The following is a 15,248-nucleotide window of genomic DNA, read 5'->3' on the forward strand; positions in this document are numbered from 1 at the left end:
TTAAAATTCACTCAAGTGTTAATGGTTTTTATGTGATGAGGGGAGACTGTTTGCCATGAAATAAACATTCTATGTTGTTGTGTTTGGGCTTTTTAAGTAAGACTTTGCATTTATACCAGAGGGATTATGGAGAAATTTAATGACAGCAGCCTTACCCCCATCAATAACTTATTCTCACCAGATAAACTGTAATTACAAGAGCATAGCTTGATCATTATTCACCTGTAGAAATTGTGTTTCGTTTCTGAAAGATGTCACGTGAACTCTCTGCAGTCTGACTGAGGCTTCAGAAAGGAATTTATTGCTCTTCCAGATGTTTTCAAGACAGCATTTAGCTCTTTTTGTTGTGGTGTTTAGTATGGGAGCTGCAGTATTATGTTGTTGAGAAGACAATATACCTTTTACACCCATATTTCTTTAATTTCAGAAGGAACACATTATTAGATCAGCTTAGAAGCAGCCCAGAGGCACCAGTTTCATGCAAAATATATTGTGTTCAAGAGATCACATTAACCCAGAGAGGGAAGATGAAAGAACAACCATTCTTACACCATCCAAACTTTTTTATTACTCTTGTGCTTCACAAATTGGCTTTGGGGCAAGGAGGACTGACTTGTTTCTATCTTGGCTGCTGAGAAGTATATGGTTGCAGCAGAGGTGGGCAACTTATTGCCAAAGAGCCCAGTGCAGCCCTCTAGTCTTCCTTAACTAGCTCTTGACTCTCCCAGGCCACACCTCTCATTAAGCTTGCTCCACGTCAACTTCAGGTGCTTTTGTCTGCCTGGAATGTCTCCTTGAACTATGGTAATGCCTTTTGCCCGCTAGAGATGGGCAAATGTGTCGATTTCAGTTTCTCTCAGTTTCTTGTTTTTCCGATCTGCAATTTGATTCTCTTCATTTCCATAACAGTTTGTGATTTTTTTGTGAAATGAAGTCCTCTTGAAAATTCATCAGCATTTTAGTGTGAATTTAACTTAATACACACATTTGTATGCACTTTTCTTTAATATACAATATTTTACAAGACAGTTTCCCCTGATATAATGTGTTTTGTATATTATTTTCACTTATAAATGTGCATGCACATAAATGCACATATGAGGGTAAAGTGTGCAAGTGACTTGGCTGGGGAACTGCACTGCAGAATTCAGAGAAGTGAAAATTTCAAACAGGGCTGCACCCATACAATAAATCATTGATTAAGTGCAAATTTCAAAGGGTGGCTGTATTTTGGTTCACATCATTTCAGAAAATTCAGATTTGTCAAGATTGCTTTTGGATGCAAACTGAAATGAATTTGATGCTCATCCCTACTTGCTTGCCTGAATATTATTATTATTAATAATAATAATAATACCCAGCAGCAAAATATAAAAGCATAATAAAAGGATGGTGAGATGGCATGCAGGTAGTGTAGAAGCTTCTGGCTTTTGTGTGGCTGGAATATAGCACTCTATAAAAAGGGAAGACATAGAAACTGTAGTGCTGTATGCCTACTTGTTTTGCTGAAGCATACTCAGCTGAATAGCCCAGAGGGTTTTCATTAGTCCAGCTGCTATATCCTCTCTCAGAAGACACAGAAATAAGAGAAATATCACTTGTCGGGGGTATTGCAAATTCTGTGGCTTCATGGCACCTGTAGCGGAACAGATTGTTAAGCCATATATTTTTTCTGTAGGAGCCAAGTGCTCATTGCACATGAAATCCTGAGCTTAAATATTTAAAAGACCCCTCCTGTGCAACTTTTGATGTTAGGTAGGGGTTCCCCATCCTTTCAGTAGGGAGATAATTTTAATTATTTGTTTCATTTTATATACCATCTTTCCCCACCATGGATCTCAAGATGGTGTACATGGTTTTCCTCTGCCCAATTTATCCTCACCTCACAACAACCCTGTGAGGTAAGTTAGACTGAGAGACAGTGACTAGCCCAAAATCGAAACCAGAGGCCTTTCTTCTGGGCATTGTCGGCCAATTGGTGCCAAAGAAGGACAGAACTTTTTTTATGTACGCTACAACAGCAGCAAGAATACTTATTGCAAAGTATTGGAAGACACAAGATCTACCCACTTTGGAAGAATGGCAGATGAAGGTGATGGATTATATGGGATTGGCAGAAATGACTGGCAGAATCCGAGACCAGGGAGAAGAGTCGGTGGAAGAAGATTGGAAGAAATTTAAAGATTATCTACAGAAATATTGTAAAATTAATGAATGTTAGAATGATGTTGGATTGAAATTAAGTGGTTTCCAGCTGTAATGCTTTAAGAGAATATGAAAAAAGGATTATAAATAGGTAATAATATAATGGTAAGGATTTGCTGAACCAACAATTTGTGGTGGAATACAAAAAAGGGAGGTATGAGGAGGTCCGGGAAACAAGTTAAAGGAAAATAAGCAATGGAAAATTTATGTGTTTTTAATTATTTTTATTTTGTATTTTTGTTATTTATCTGTTTTCTCTTCTTTTTCACTTTATTGTAATACTTTAAAAAATCTTAATAAATATCTTATAAAAAAAAAATCACCCAGTGAGCTTCGTGGGTGAGTAGGGATTCGACAATGACTAGAGGTTGTTATATAATTGGTCTTCATTACTTTTATTGTAACTACATACCAAGCTCATCATTCTTTTGAAATATTCAGTTCATCAATTTGTTTCTTAACCAGTGGAAGCTTATTTTGAAACACCAGTAGGGTTTTTCTAATTTATCTTTTCTCTGGGAAAAAAAGAGGAAAAAACTTTGCAATAAAAAGTAATATTAGCAAAGCCCTCAGGTTTCTACATAAAGACATTGGAAAATCTACAAGCACCATTTAGAAACATCAATAACTCTTGGCTTACTTTCAAGCTCCTTATGGGAACTGCAGAGTTATTTGTCTGCTTCCTTTAGCATGCTTTGAGAAGTGAACTAGATTGTTTTTCCTGTTTAGGAAAAAAATAATAATCCTGAGACTGTGATAAACTTGGTGTCAGAGATCTGCCAAGGTCTCACATATGAAATGGCTTGTTTTAGAATGGCAAAGAAAATATGTTTTGTAATGGGCAACAAAGAGAATCTAAATGGTTATGCCTGGAATTCCCAAACAAAGAATAAAATGCTGAAGGTCAAAAAGCTTGTGAGAAGAAGGGTGCAAGGTTCTAGGCATAACACTCCAAAAATGTGGGTCCGGGTAGAACTTGCCATAAACAAAATAGTACACATGTCTATTTTATTTGCACCCCGGTTCCTGTCAGCTCTGTGGCAGAGTACATGCTTGTGAGTACTGGCTTGTGAGCCAGTGTGGTGTAGTGGTTAAGAGCAGTAGACTCGTAATCTGGTGAACCAGGTTCGCGTCTCCGCTCCTCCACATGCAGCTGCTGGGTGACCTTGGGCCAGTCACACTTCTTTGAAGTCTCTCAGCCCCACTCACCTCACAGAGTGTTTGTTGTGGGGGAGGAAGGGAAAGGAGAATGTTAGCCGCTTTGAGACTCCTTCGGGTAGTGATAAAGCGGGATATCAAATCCAAAATCTTTTCTTCTTTGCCGGAATATAGCCAAATGTTCAATCCCCAGTTTGTCCAGAATAAAATAGTCCAGAATAAAATTGGGAGGGCCCAATTTTTACAGCAAAAGAGACACACAGGTGGATGCTGATGGATGCTCTCTTCACCAGAAGTTTACCCCCTGGCGTCCTGTCCCCTAGTCACGTTTCTCCTCAGCTAGGACAGCTCAGAGCTTGAGATAAGAGAGAAATGGAAAGTAAAGGAAGGGTTTGGCTCCCCTCTTCTTTACATTCTTTTCCCTCTAAAATCCAAACTTCTGACCCCTCTGTTATTATACAAGGTTAGGGAAGACCAAACTTGTTTAAAGAAGCTGGTCAGTCTAGAGACAGTGAGTGTTTAGAAAGCTTACCAGGTCTATCCAAAATGGTGCACTGTGATGGCTGTTTAGAACACACTGACTTATTAGAAGCCAGCCTGGCATAGTTTGCTTGCTGACATCCAGTTCAAATGCAACTGTGATCAGGATTAAAAAAACAAATTATGATTAGTATTGCTTCGTCAGACAGAAGCTCTAAAGCTGAGCAGCAAAGCCTGGCAGTTCCTAATTAACAATGGCCCTTGAGGTTTTTTAATGTGGTGCATAAGGACAGGCTCATGCCATTATGAAAAATACTCTACTCAGAATTGACCACAGCCAAAGTGAGTTCAAGGGCTAGGGTGAGAATTTTGCCCACTAGAGGAGAGGATGAAAGAAAACACAGAGCAGGCTTGCCATACGTCAGGAAAACTCCTAACATGTCCTATTTTTAGGTGTAAAAATGGCATCATAACAACTTTGCGGATGTTTGAAATATGGCAACTGTACTTTTTGAGATATGGAAACCCCAGCTTCCAGTCACTGAAGATTTACCGGCTAATTTGAATTCTGCATGTGGTCCCTTACAATTCACTTGATTGCTACAAATGGAGGGTCTCTTCTTTAATTCTAGTAATGAGCATTTAAAAACCTCCACAGGATCAAGATTTCAGTTATATTTATCTTTCATTCAGAAAAGTGGAAGCTTCACTTTGTTTACAATGGCAATTCATAGTCTGAAGCATCCAGAAGGCACCTTGCTGGGGAAGGCTTACATGACTCAATCAAATTCCACTAAATAAAGAAGAATATGATGCGGATTCAGGGGCAGGAGCAGCAGCACACGAGGTGGGAAGAGCAACAGTAGTGCCCTCCCTTCAGTGGTCCTACTATGCTGCTGAAACGGGGGCTGGATGGGTCTTTGGGAGACAGCAGCAAAGCTGGATGACGTCCAAATTGGGGAGAGCAGCATTCTGCCCCTGAACCTGTGGGACACTGATACCACCAAACTAGAGGTTCCCCCCTTTTCATCACTTCTTCCCCACATCCCAGTGAGTCACCAGCACTGGTGCCACTCCCCTGCCCTCCATGCCACTACTGGACCCTCCATGCCACTACTGGACAGAAGAAAGGAGATAATTTGACTGGTTTCTAAGTTTCATATAGAAACTTTCCTTTTGATCAGGAGAAAAATAATGCATATGGGATGGTTGGGGCACAGCCTTTCAAAGAATCCTAGTGCGAACAAATTGCCTGTGAGAAGGGGAAAGGGTTTATAAAGCAATCTAAAGGAAATGAGACACAAACACCCCAGCGATCAGCACAGCATCTTGGTGTTTCCTCATGTATTTTAAATACTCTTTGTGGAACAAGGGTCTGCAGGTCAAAATAAATGTAATAAATACATAACTATGCCAGCTTCTGTAGGCAATTAAGGGAGAACTGTGTTTTCTTTCTTTTTCATTTGTCATTATGTATTTCCTGTGACAATAAATTCTCTAAATATTATGCCTCGCAGCAGATTGTAAGGCGTCTCATCCACAAATTCCCCAAAGTGTCAGTCTGATATTCAGCCTAGTATTGCAATTATAATGAGGTATGCTCTGAATTTATAAGTGCCTACCTTCCACCATCTGGAGAGCTTCCTTTATTAAATTTGTTTCCTGTATTTATATAGTTGTGCGTTAATTAATTTAAGAGTTAAAAGAAATCATCTTCTACGTTCAGCAGCCTGTCACTCCTCTATTTAATGGCAAGCTGAGGGGCGGGGGAGAGAGAGCGCTGAAAGCTGAACTGAATGTGTCTATCAGATGGATGGATGTCGGATTTCTCATCGGAAGGAAATGCACATGTTGAGACTCCATCTGCATCAGCATAAATCCTCATCCAGAGTTAAGTCCTATCCAGTGATGAATTTCATAGTGCAGGTCATGGCAGCCCCTATAGCTCTCCCTAAGGAGAATCCACAGCAACACCAAGTTGTGTCCCTCTATATGTATCCCAAATGCCATTTACGGAACTTTTTTGATAGCAAACAACTGACAGTTTTGAAGTGACAGGGCAACACAGTTTTTGTGAAATGGGTCCTACATGTTACAATGGTTAGTTATCACCACATTCAGGAAAATACTAGAAAAGAAACACTGGGCAACTAATTAAATGGAGGCTTATGCCAATATGCAGGCCAAAGGTACAAATCCCTTTCCTTCAAAATCAGTAACTTTTTTGTGTGTGTCTTATAACAAAATTTGATATCTTCTTGCATCTGCCCCAGCTGCAACAAAACATGTCTTTCTCATACTGATCTCTACAGCAGGCACCATAACCTTCCAACAGTTTGATGTCTCCCCAAAAGACACACTCCTCCATTGTCTCATGAGACAGATGGATGCCAACAACTGTTTAGGTTACATGGTTTTGAAAATAAGTTTAATCACAACACATATTCCTAAAATACACAACGGTTTGCAGTTGTTGTTGTTGTTGTTGTTGTTGTTTTATATGTCTCTCTTCTGACTGGGTTGCCCCAGCCACTCTGGGCAGCTTCACGCAAAATACAAAACCCCAATAAAACATCAAACATTAAAAACTTCCCGATACAGGGCTGCCTTCAGATGTCTTCTAAAAGTTATCTTTCCTGTATACAATACAGTGGTACCTCAGGTTACAGATGCTTCAGGTTACAGACGCTTCAGGTTACAGACTCTGCTAACCCAGAAATAGTACCTCAGGTTAAGAACATTGCTTCAGGATGAGAACAGAAATCGTGTGGTGGCAGCAGCAGGAGCCCCCATTAGCTAAAGTGGTACCTCAGGTTAAGAACGGACCTCCAGAACGAATTAAGTTCTTAACCCAGGGTACCACTGTACTAGACTTTTGTGCAGCAGCTTTGCAGGGATGATGTGCCCTGCGTGCAGTCTTGCTGGCTGCAGGGGTCTACTTCACCAACAGCTTCTCCACAGGGTGCACATTGCCAAAGGTCTATCCAGCAGGACTGAAGTCTCCTGCTCACTGCAGTTTGCTTGGAAGAGGAAAGGAGATGCAGTGTCTCTTTCCTTCTGACCAGATAGCATTTTAAGAACTCTAATCCACCACCAGATTGATCCGGGACCAGATCTGGGTCAGCAGATGATTCTCTCTAACACACACATAAAACACCCACACCCCAGTGAAGGCTGGCCCATTTGGACAAATGGGGCACAGTGCCGCTAACTTCAGTCAGTCATTGGCAAGACTCCCCTTGCCTGCCTTCTTACTTACAACCAGTCAATAGGGTGCCGTTGCCTGTCAGCTTCCTCCTCCTCAGGGAGTCTCAATGTTGCCCTTTTACAAAGCTCAGTAAGGAGGAAGATGGGGGTGGAACTAGAATTAGTTAGCCCTGCCTGTCACTGGTTCTAGTTCAACCTCCTGTTGGCTTCTCCACCTTCAGCCCTACCAATTCCAGTGGGCTCGCAGTAGCTGACATTAGCAACAGATGTTTGGAATAGTCAGTGGCTGTTGGAAGCACAAGTGGCCTTGGCATTGTATTCTGGAACACCACCTCAAAATGCCCATCTCCTTTCATCTGTGCTCTATCAGCCTCTGGAAGACAATTGCATTATATCAATTGGGCAGTGCTTCCTTATACTCTGTGCAATGATTGTCCCTGCTGCTATCAGACCAGCAACCCTCTTATCTTCTGTAATGTGCTATGAACTCCTTGAATAATCCATTTCTCGGGAAGCAAATAAACGTTTATTCATTGCTTTTTTTTAACGTTTCCTAAAGATACTTAAGCATGCTATAATGGTTTCATTAATAGCCAAGCAAGGTTACGCTATTGGCCTTGCATTTTCAGCTTTGGCAGACGGAATCATGTACATGCAAAGTAATTAAGATTAATTTACATTTTTATTTACAATAAAAAGGAAATTATTCACTTTACCCAGAATGCATTTCCAGAGCTGATACAGATGAAAACCCAGAGTGAGAAAATCACATTTAGGTTTACCGTTCTCACTTTCTTTGATACTACCAAGTTTTTACGTGCCATCTCTACAAAGGTTCGTATGAGTCTCATAGGATACATGCAATATCATTTCACACTGTGAGTCAGGGCATAAGAATTAAAATAGTCAATCACGCCACGGGTTCAGATAACACCATATTCAACAGACACCAGCTTGAGGATCACAAACAGAGCATGATGGAAATAAACATTTCCTATTATTCCCCACCCCAAGTATGTGGTACCTGGAAGTCCTCTGCCTCTGAATAGTAATGCTCCACCCTTTTCTTTTCTGGTAGATGTTATTCATATATTCCTCTCTATGTATTCCTCTAAACCTTTTTTTAAGCTTTTAGAGTTATGGACCATTGCATCTTGTGGCACTGAATTTATAAGTCAATTATGGGCTGAAGAAGTACTTTTGTTTCTCCTGAACCTTCTGCCAGTCAGGTTTAATGAATAATCCCAAATTCTAAATGTTTTGAGGCAAAGCTATTCAGATTTTTCACTTTCTTCATAACTTTATAAGCCTTTATCACATCCTTACTTGGTTCTCTTTTTAAACCAAAACCAACACAATATAATATACAGTCTGTCAAATATGAAGAGGCTATAGATTTTCATAATGGCATTTCCACTAAAGCTGTGGCACTGGATCCAGCTGAGACCTGAGCCAAATTGGGCCTATTTGGAGGGTTCCAGGCATCAGCTGAGTCAGCCTGAGACAGCTACTTATCACTGCAGGTGGGGTTGGGTGGCCCAGAGTGATCTGGGCCTGTCAAGAGGTGGGGCATCAGGCAGGAAGGAGAGGCAGACTGGCATCCATGATTCCTGGAACCTCTGCTGACACTTGCTGGCATCAGGTTCCACTTCCACATGCAGAAGATGAGTGGAAGATGTGCAGAGGAGCAGGTCCCTCCTCAGACACAGCAGCCACCTATTGTCTTAAGGATGAGGCTGTGTGCTCACTTCAGCAGCACATATCCTCAAAACATTAAGGGTGAGGCTGCCACCTCTAGTGCCACCATAGATGTTGGTGGTGATGCTCTATGTTCAGACAGTCCAGAGCATTGTGACACAGGATAAACAAGGGGCCAGTTAGGACCCAGGACATTGTGACACTTTGTGAATAAGCAAACAAGTAGGGTTTGGGCATTGTGACACATGGTAGAGAGGAGCATTGTGCAATTTATTCCTATTATATTTTCATTGTGCAGTTTCTTCCAAATTGCTTCCTTTCCACTCCTGCACTAGACTTCAGCACTGCTAAAACATTACAAGACAATTTGGAATTAATGGAGAGGCTATAATATTATTTATTATTATTAAAATGGAAACTTGCAATAAGTGGCCCAAATACAATTTGAGTGAAGGGAAATCTCATATCACTAGTATCTAAACTCTAATTTGTTGTCTGCACTATACTTGAAGAAGAAGAAGTATCCCCAGATGGCAAGAAAAAATGCCTCTTGTGTTGAGAACACACTTCTGAAATTATTTCTTCTCTCTCCCACATCAGCTTGTGTTGTTCTTCATGTGGCATATCTCTGAAATTTTACTTTGCAGTGGAAAAGTTAGCCACTCAAAAAATCTGTTACAAAGGAACAGTGTGCCCAGAGAGTACCAAAATACTAATCAAATTAAAAATAATAATTACAGCTCTATATATACAAAATATATAATCAGTGGAAATATAATCAGGAGCTCCCAGGGGAAGAGATGCAATGAATCTTTTCACTCTGAGAGATAAACAAATGTAAGGAAGAGAAACAGCTTTTGTGACAACATCACATGCTGCTTACAATAAAGTAAAAAATGCTATTCAACACAATGGGATTATTAAAACAGCAGAACAGCATCATAAGACATTTATTAGCTATTTATTTATTTATTTGTTCACATTCATCCGTCTATCCCCATGGCACGCTACACTGATGCTGTGGCAGATTCATACAAATTAAAAACTGAAATGATTTTGGATTAGAGCACTTTAGTAATGAGTTGTGGATGTGAGGTGGTTTTTAATTGGCACAAACAACCCTGGATTTGTAAGACCGATGAGTGGACCATTTCCTCAAAGCTATTGATAGCCTTGTGAATTGAATTACCCATAAACAGAAAGGGGCAATTCGATCCATAAAGCTTCCAATAATTTGAAAGCATGGTTCTCTCATCGGTCTTCCAGATTCTGCTGCTTGTGCCAGTTAAAAGCCACCTCTCCTTCTCAACTCAGAACCTATCATCATCATTGTCATCATCATGTATAGCCATTCTTATTTTCTCACAAGTTAAAGCACATGTGAACCACTGACCTATGAAGATGAATGTTGTAAAATATGAAGGGAAATGTTGAAAGTGAGGGGAGAAGGAAGGAAGGAAGGAAGGAAGGAAGGAAGGAAGGAAGGGGTTCCTTGACAAGTCAATGCTTTTTCTTTCATTTTTTTTTAATAAAATATATTAGGTAAGGTGCTGCATCAGCTTTTTAGAAAATGCAAAATAAAGCAAGTGGTCTATCCTAACTAGAATTGTTTCCTTTTATATGAATAGAGGCTTTATGCCTTTTGGAGCCATAAAGGAACAGAACTTCATCAAGCAAAAGCATCTTTTAATTTCTGCCCTATTGTAGAGTTGATATACAGTCATAGAGCCTCGGTCCATAAAACAGGGGCAAACCTAAGTCTAGCTAAGGAAAGTCAGCTTTATAATTACAGAACCTAACTGACAAGGCCCATCACTATAAGCTCTGAGCTCCTTGGAGGAAGGAAGCAAAGGTACAAATGCGACAGTCTAATAAATAAGTGTTCCCCATGGTCGTTTACCTCTAGTTGGAGTTCCATTTGATTGCTTTCATCCCAGTGCATCCCAGGAAAACTGATAAGTTTGGCACTGAACATCTCATTTAAACAAAACCAGAAAACTATGAAATGAGCAAAACATGGCTCTTCATGAAATGAAGAAGCTCTGCAATAGAAGCAATTCTGCAAGTTTGCCAAATAAGCTACGGTCAACCTTTGACAACCTGGTGCCCTCCAGATATTTTAGACTACAACCCCCATCCTCTCCAGCCAGCGTGGACTGATGGAAGTTGTAGTCCAACAGCATCTGAAGAACACCAGGTTGGCAAAGGGGATCTCACATTCTCCTAGAGGTATTTTCCCCCAAGGTCAGATCCTTGGGTAACCATTTTTCATTTGTGCCAAATCAGATCTACAATGTGATGCATTTGTCATTTGTCATTTCAGAGTGCTAGCTTTTTCACAGCCTTGAGCAGTGATGAGTGGTTGGGGCATACGTAATGCGTGTACTGTAAAAGCTGCTCAGTGGGTATGAGACACCTTGCAGCAAACGCTCAAAGTTCAAGCCACAGAGTCCTTTAGTATGCCGAAGAAAGCTGTGGTTCAGAGCTCAATGACATTCAAAATCTAGAGCTCCCCAGGCTTGGTTTTCTGCACAAAGGTTAAGGAAACAAAAAGACGCAGCCGCTTTTATGCACCAATAAAAGAACCCTCAGATCCATACAGATGTAAGCAATGAAATGCATCTGCCTGGAAAAGCTCAGACTGGTATAACCAGAGAAAAATATTATTATGGGGAAAGACCATTTTTTTACCAGCTGACCTTGTGTCTCCCTCTGCTCTGTGAAAATCCTAATATAACATTTATGAGAAGCTTATTAAAGTAGGGACATTCTTGTAACCAGCCAAAGGGCAGTAAACTACTGAGGTATTACATGCATGAATGCAGAGGTAGTTCCAACATGGGTATTTGCCAGAGTTGGGAATTGTCTTCAGCTTGAAGAGGCACAAGCACTCTTCAGGCATTCTTCTAAACCTGGGAGTTCTACATACCTGGGTTCTGTGGGGGACGAAGATGCCAGCTTCCCCACCTCCATTCATGTTGTCCTCCGCAGGTTGTGAAGCAACTGTCTGGAGTGTGGACCTTCCTGCATTCATGGAGGCTCCCTGAGCAATGCAGAACTTTGGGAAATTGGGTTCTACATCACCCAGGAAGCCTAGATGAGTAGACGCAGGCCCCAAACTCATGTGCGGAATACTTAGGTTAGAAGGATGCCTGAAGAGGACCACACTGGACTAGAAATGGTAAATTAATTCCTGAAAAATGATATGGCATTAAAAGAAATAAGGAAATAAACAGAACCTGCTGGATCAGGCCAATGGCCCATTAGTCCAGTATCCTGTTCTCACAGGTTTCTTACAGGCCAACTAGATGTGATGCATCTTCAAGAGTTGCTAGCGGGTTTTTTTCTAGAAAAAGATTGACCCCCACCACCAGTATCACATTATAATGTCACTTCCAACACACAGCTCTGGGCGCCTTGACACTTACAGCAGCCAGGACACTACAAAGAGGTGCCAGAACGCACCAAAGAGGTGGTGGGACTCTGCTGCGTTCCAGCTGAAAAAAAGTCCTGGTTGCCTAGATGCCTAGACATAGTAGTGACTGGTGGGAATGTGTTGCCCTTCTGTAGGTGGCAGGGTGCTGCCACTTATGAAGAGGAGAAGGGGTGAGGTAGCAAGAGTTCAGCGTGGTGTGGGCACCGCAGCAGAACCAAGCCAATGCTCCCACTGCTGCTTCTGTGCTGTGCCTACGCTGAGCAACCACTGTCTTGCCCCTCCCGCTCTGCCCTATTGGACATTACAAGTTGAGGAGACAGGAGCTCTCATCTTTAAGGATTGAGTATTGGGTGGGGTGGGGTGGAATCTCCTTATCATCACAAATAAGGAAGGAAGGTAGCCAGTCAGCAGAAGCCACTGAAAACTACCCCAATCCCTAGCACACACACAAATATATGAGAGAAAGCAGAGAAAGATGCATAACAAAAATGCCCAAATGTGAGAGAAATTAAATATTTGTCGGCCTATGTGCCTATTAACTTTTGCTAAGCAGAAAATATTTTGACTGAAGTGGCTTAATCCCCAAACACACAAGCTATGAATAGGCTTTGATCTTTTCAAAAGACAGAAAGTTCTTTTGGGGGTTTCTTTCTCTCTCTACATATTTCAAATGTATATGTGAAGTTCTTTATATTTTAGAAGACTGCCAACTGTTTAGGGAATTATTTATGTGTTGAATCTTGACTGGTTTAGAAATTTAAAGCCAGAACACCACCACAAAAGAAATAGTTTTAGTTTCTATGTGGAACGTATACAGTTAGAGGAGAGTTTTAGCAAGTGAGGCAAGCTGCAATAAGGGGAGGGGGCGACAGGAATTAATTTGACAACATGATACAGTAGACCTACTAGATGTTAGATGACTATGGCCTTCAGATCTCAGGGTACGCACGCAGGTATATTCAATTTGCACTGCAAGGAACGTAGACGTTCTTCTGTGCAAAAAGCACCCAATGATTCAAAGATGTGAACTTCAAGCCCCAGTTCTGTCACATGAAAGCAAAGTTAAAACTCAGAGAAGACGCTGCATCTTCTTTCAGGCCTTTTAAATCTGCTGAATTTTGTCAGCTGATCTCACTGGTGTTGCTGGGAATCAAGGCCGTTCCCAGGGTGTGGCCACTGTTGCATGTTGACAGCTTCTAGGAGCCGCAAATGAGAGTTGCACGCAGGGTGGGAACCAAACTACCCAAGAAGGGGCACAATGTTGTCCCCCATCCCATACATCTGAAGGACAGTATACAAATTTAATAAATAATGATAATATGAATAACAACAACAACAACTCAGCATAACACACTGTGCATCCGGACAAGTGGACTGCAACCCACAAAAGTGCATGCTATAAAAATGTGTTAGTCCTTAAGGTGCCACAAGCCTCCTTGTTGTTTTTGATTAATAATAGGAACTTTGGCCTTAGTAGATCAGTAATAAGAAGATTTCATGGTCAAGTCATCGGAGGTTGACTTGCTCAAACAGTAATTTTTTTTGCAAAACCACAGGATAAGATACGGTAACTGGCTCAGAAGAAATTGCAGCCTTGATGTCGCATGTCATAGTTTACAAGGATCTAATAGTAACACTCTTTTGTTACAGGAATTATTTTCCCCCGTCTTTGATCTGCTGATGACTTTTCTGCCTGTATCCAGAGATTACATAATATGACTTACAACTGGAACCAATTATATCCATACTACACAGAACAATTTGATTCTTCAAGTAGGAATTGAAGTAGAACTGGCTGCACTTCAGCTCTCAAGTGCTGCTGAGTTCAATCATCCATACAAAGCAGGCACAAACAGCAAAGGGTCTTATTAATTAAAGCTGAAAGCTAAAAAATGAAGAGCAGAATGCAGTTGCCACTCTTAACCTTGTTTGCCAAGCAATGGGCTCCTGCATCTGCCCTACTCATACCGTGGGGGGTGGATAAAATAACACAGTTCTTCACTGAATGGAAGTAAACAAATGGCTGCAACACATCTCCACACAATAATGTTCAATATCACCTTGATTGGCATTACCTTTGCTCAAAATTGTATTTGGTTGAATAAAATTGGTGCTAAACTTATACACTTTAATGTGAAGAGGGAGCCTGAAGGCTGGATGGAATAATTTATAGACTGAACATGCTGCCTTTGCTCCAGTCTTCATTTGCTTTGACCCTAAAGGTCTTAATTCACTTTAAAACAAACAAATAAATTTATATACCAACTAGAATGAGGGGGGTTCATTTTCTTTGCCCCTAAACAGTTGAGAATGGAAGTCTGCTTCCCCAGATCTTGCACCATCATCCAGTTGTGTTTCTAGACCGCATCTCTGTTGGTTGCTACTCCTGTCTACCCAAAGATCTAAATGTGATAATGGCAGGGAAATCTGTGGTGGGATCTCCCACTTTTTTTAAGGCAAAAGCAGCCACGGGATCAAAAGGATATAGTACAAAGCGTGTTCTCCTTCCTGGAGAGCACATGTTGCGGTGGGGGCCGACAGGACACTCCAAAGTTGTGGGGCAGGCTAATTGGTCATTGTTGTGATTGGGCTTCCCTTCTTGTTGGGATGAAGTTAATGTTGCCATTTGATGATTGACAGCCAGAAATGTTAAAACTCCCTGCACGAGGCCGTTAATATGCAGAACAAAAACACTTTCCAAATGCATTTATGTACTAGGCTTAGGGACACTTCTCTCTATAGATGTATATTGGTTTTCCATGTGTTCAGCAGCTGTGACACAATTTAAAAGCCGGCTAATTAAAGGTATGAGTAATCTTTCAAGGCATTGTATGGGGAACTAAAAGGGTAAAGGCATTGCTCATAAAATAGGTGAACAATTAATCAAGTAACTCTGAGCGTTAGACTTGGCCAATAAAACTTTACATTTGATAACCAGAACAACCCTCAAAGAGCTTTATGGTGTTGTTCCAGCAAATTGTCCAAGGATTAAATTGTCCATAAGCAATTGTGCTACAGTGATGGTGGGGTGGGGAAAATAAGCCTCTTACAGGATGTGTTGAAA

The sequence above is a fragment of the Podarcis raffonei genome, chromosome 5, assembly GCF_027172205.1.
Source record: "Podarcis raffonei isolate rPodRaf1 chromosome 5, rPodRaf1.pri, whole genome shotgun sequence".
Taxonomy (NCBI): domain Eukaryota; kingdom Metazoa; phylum Chordata; class Lepidosauria; order Squamata; family Lacertidae; genus Podarcis; species Podarcis raffonei.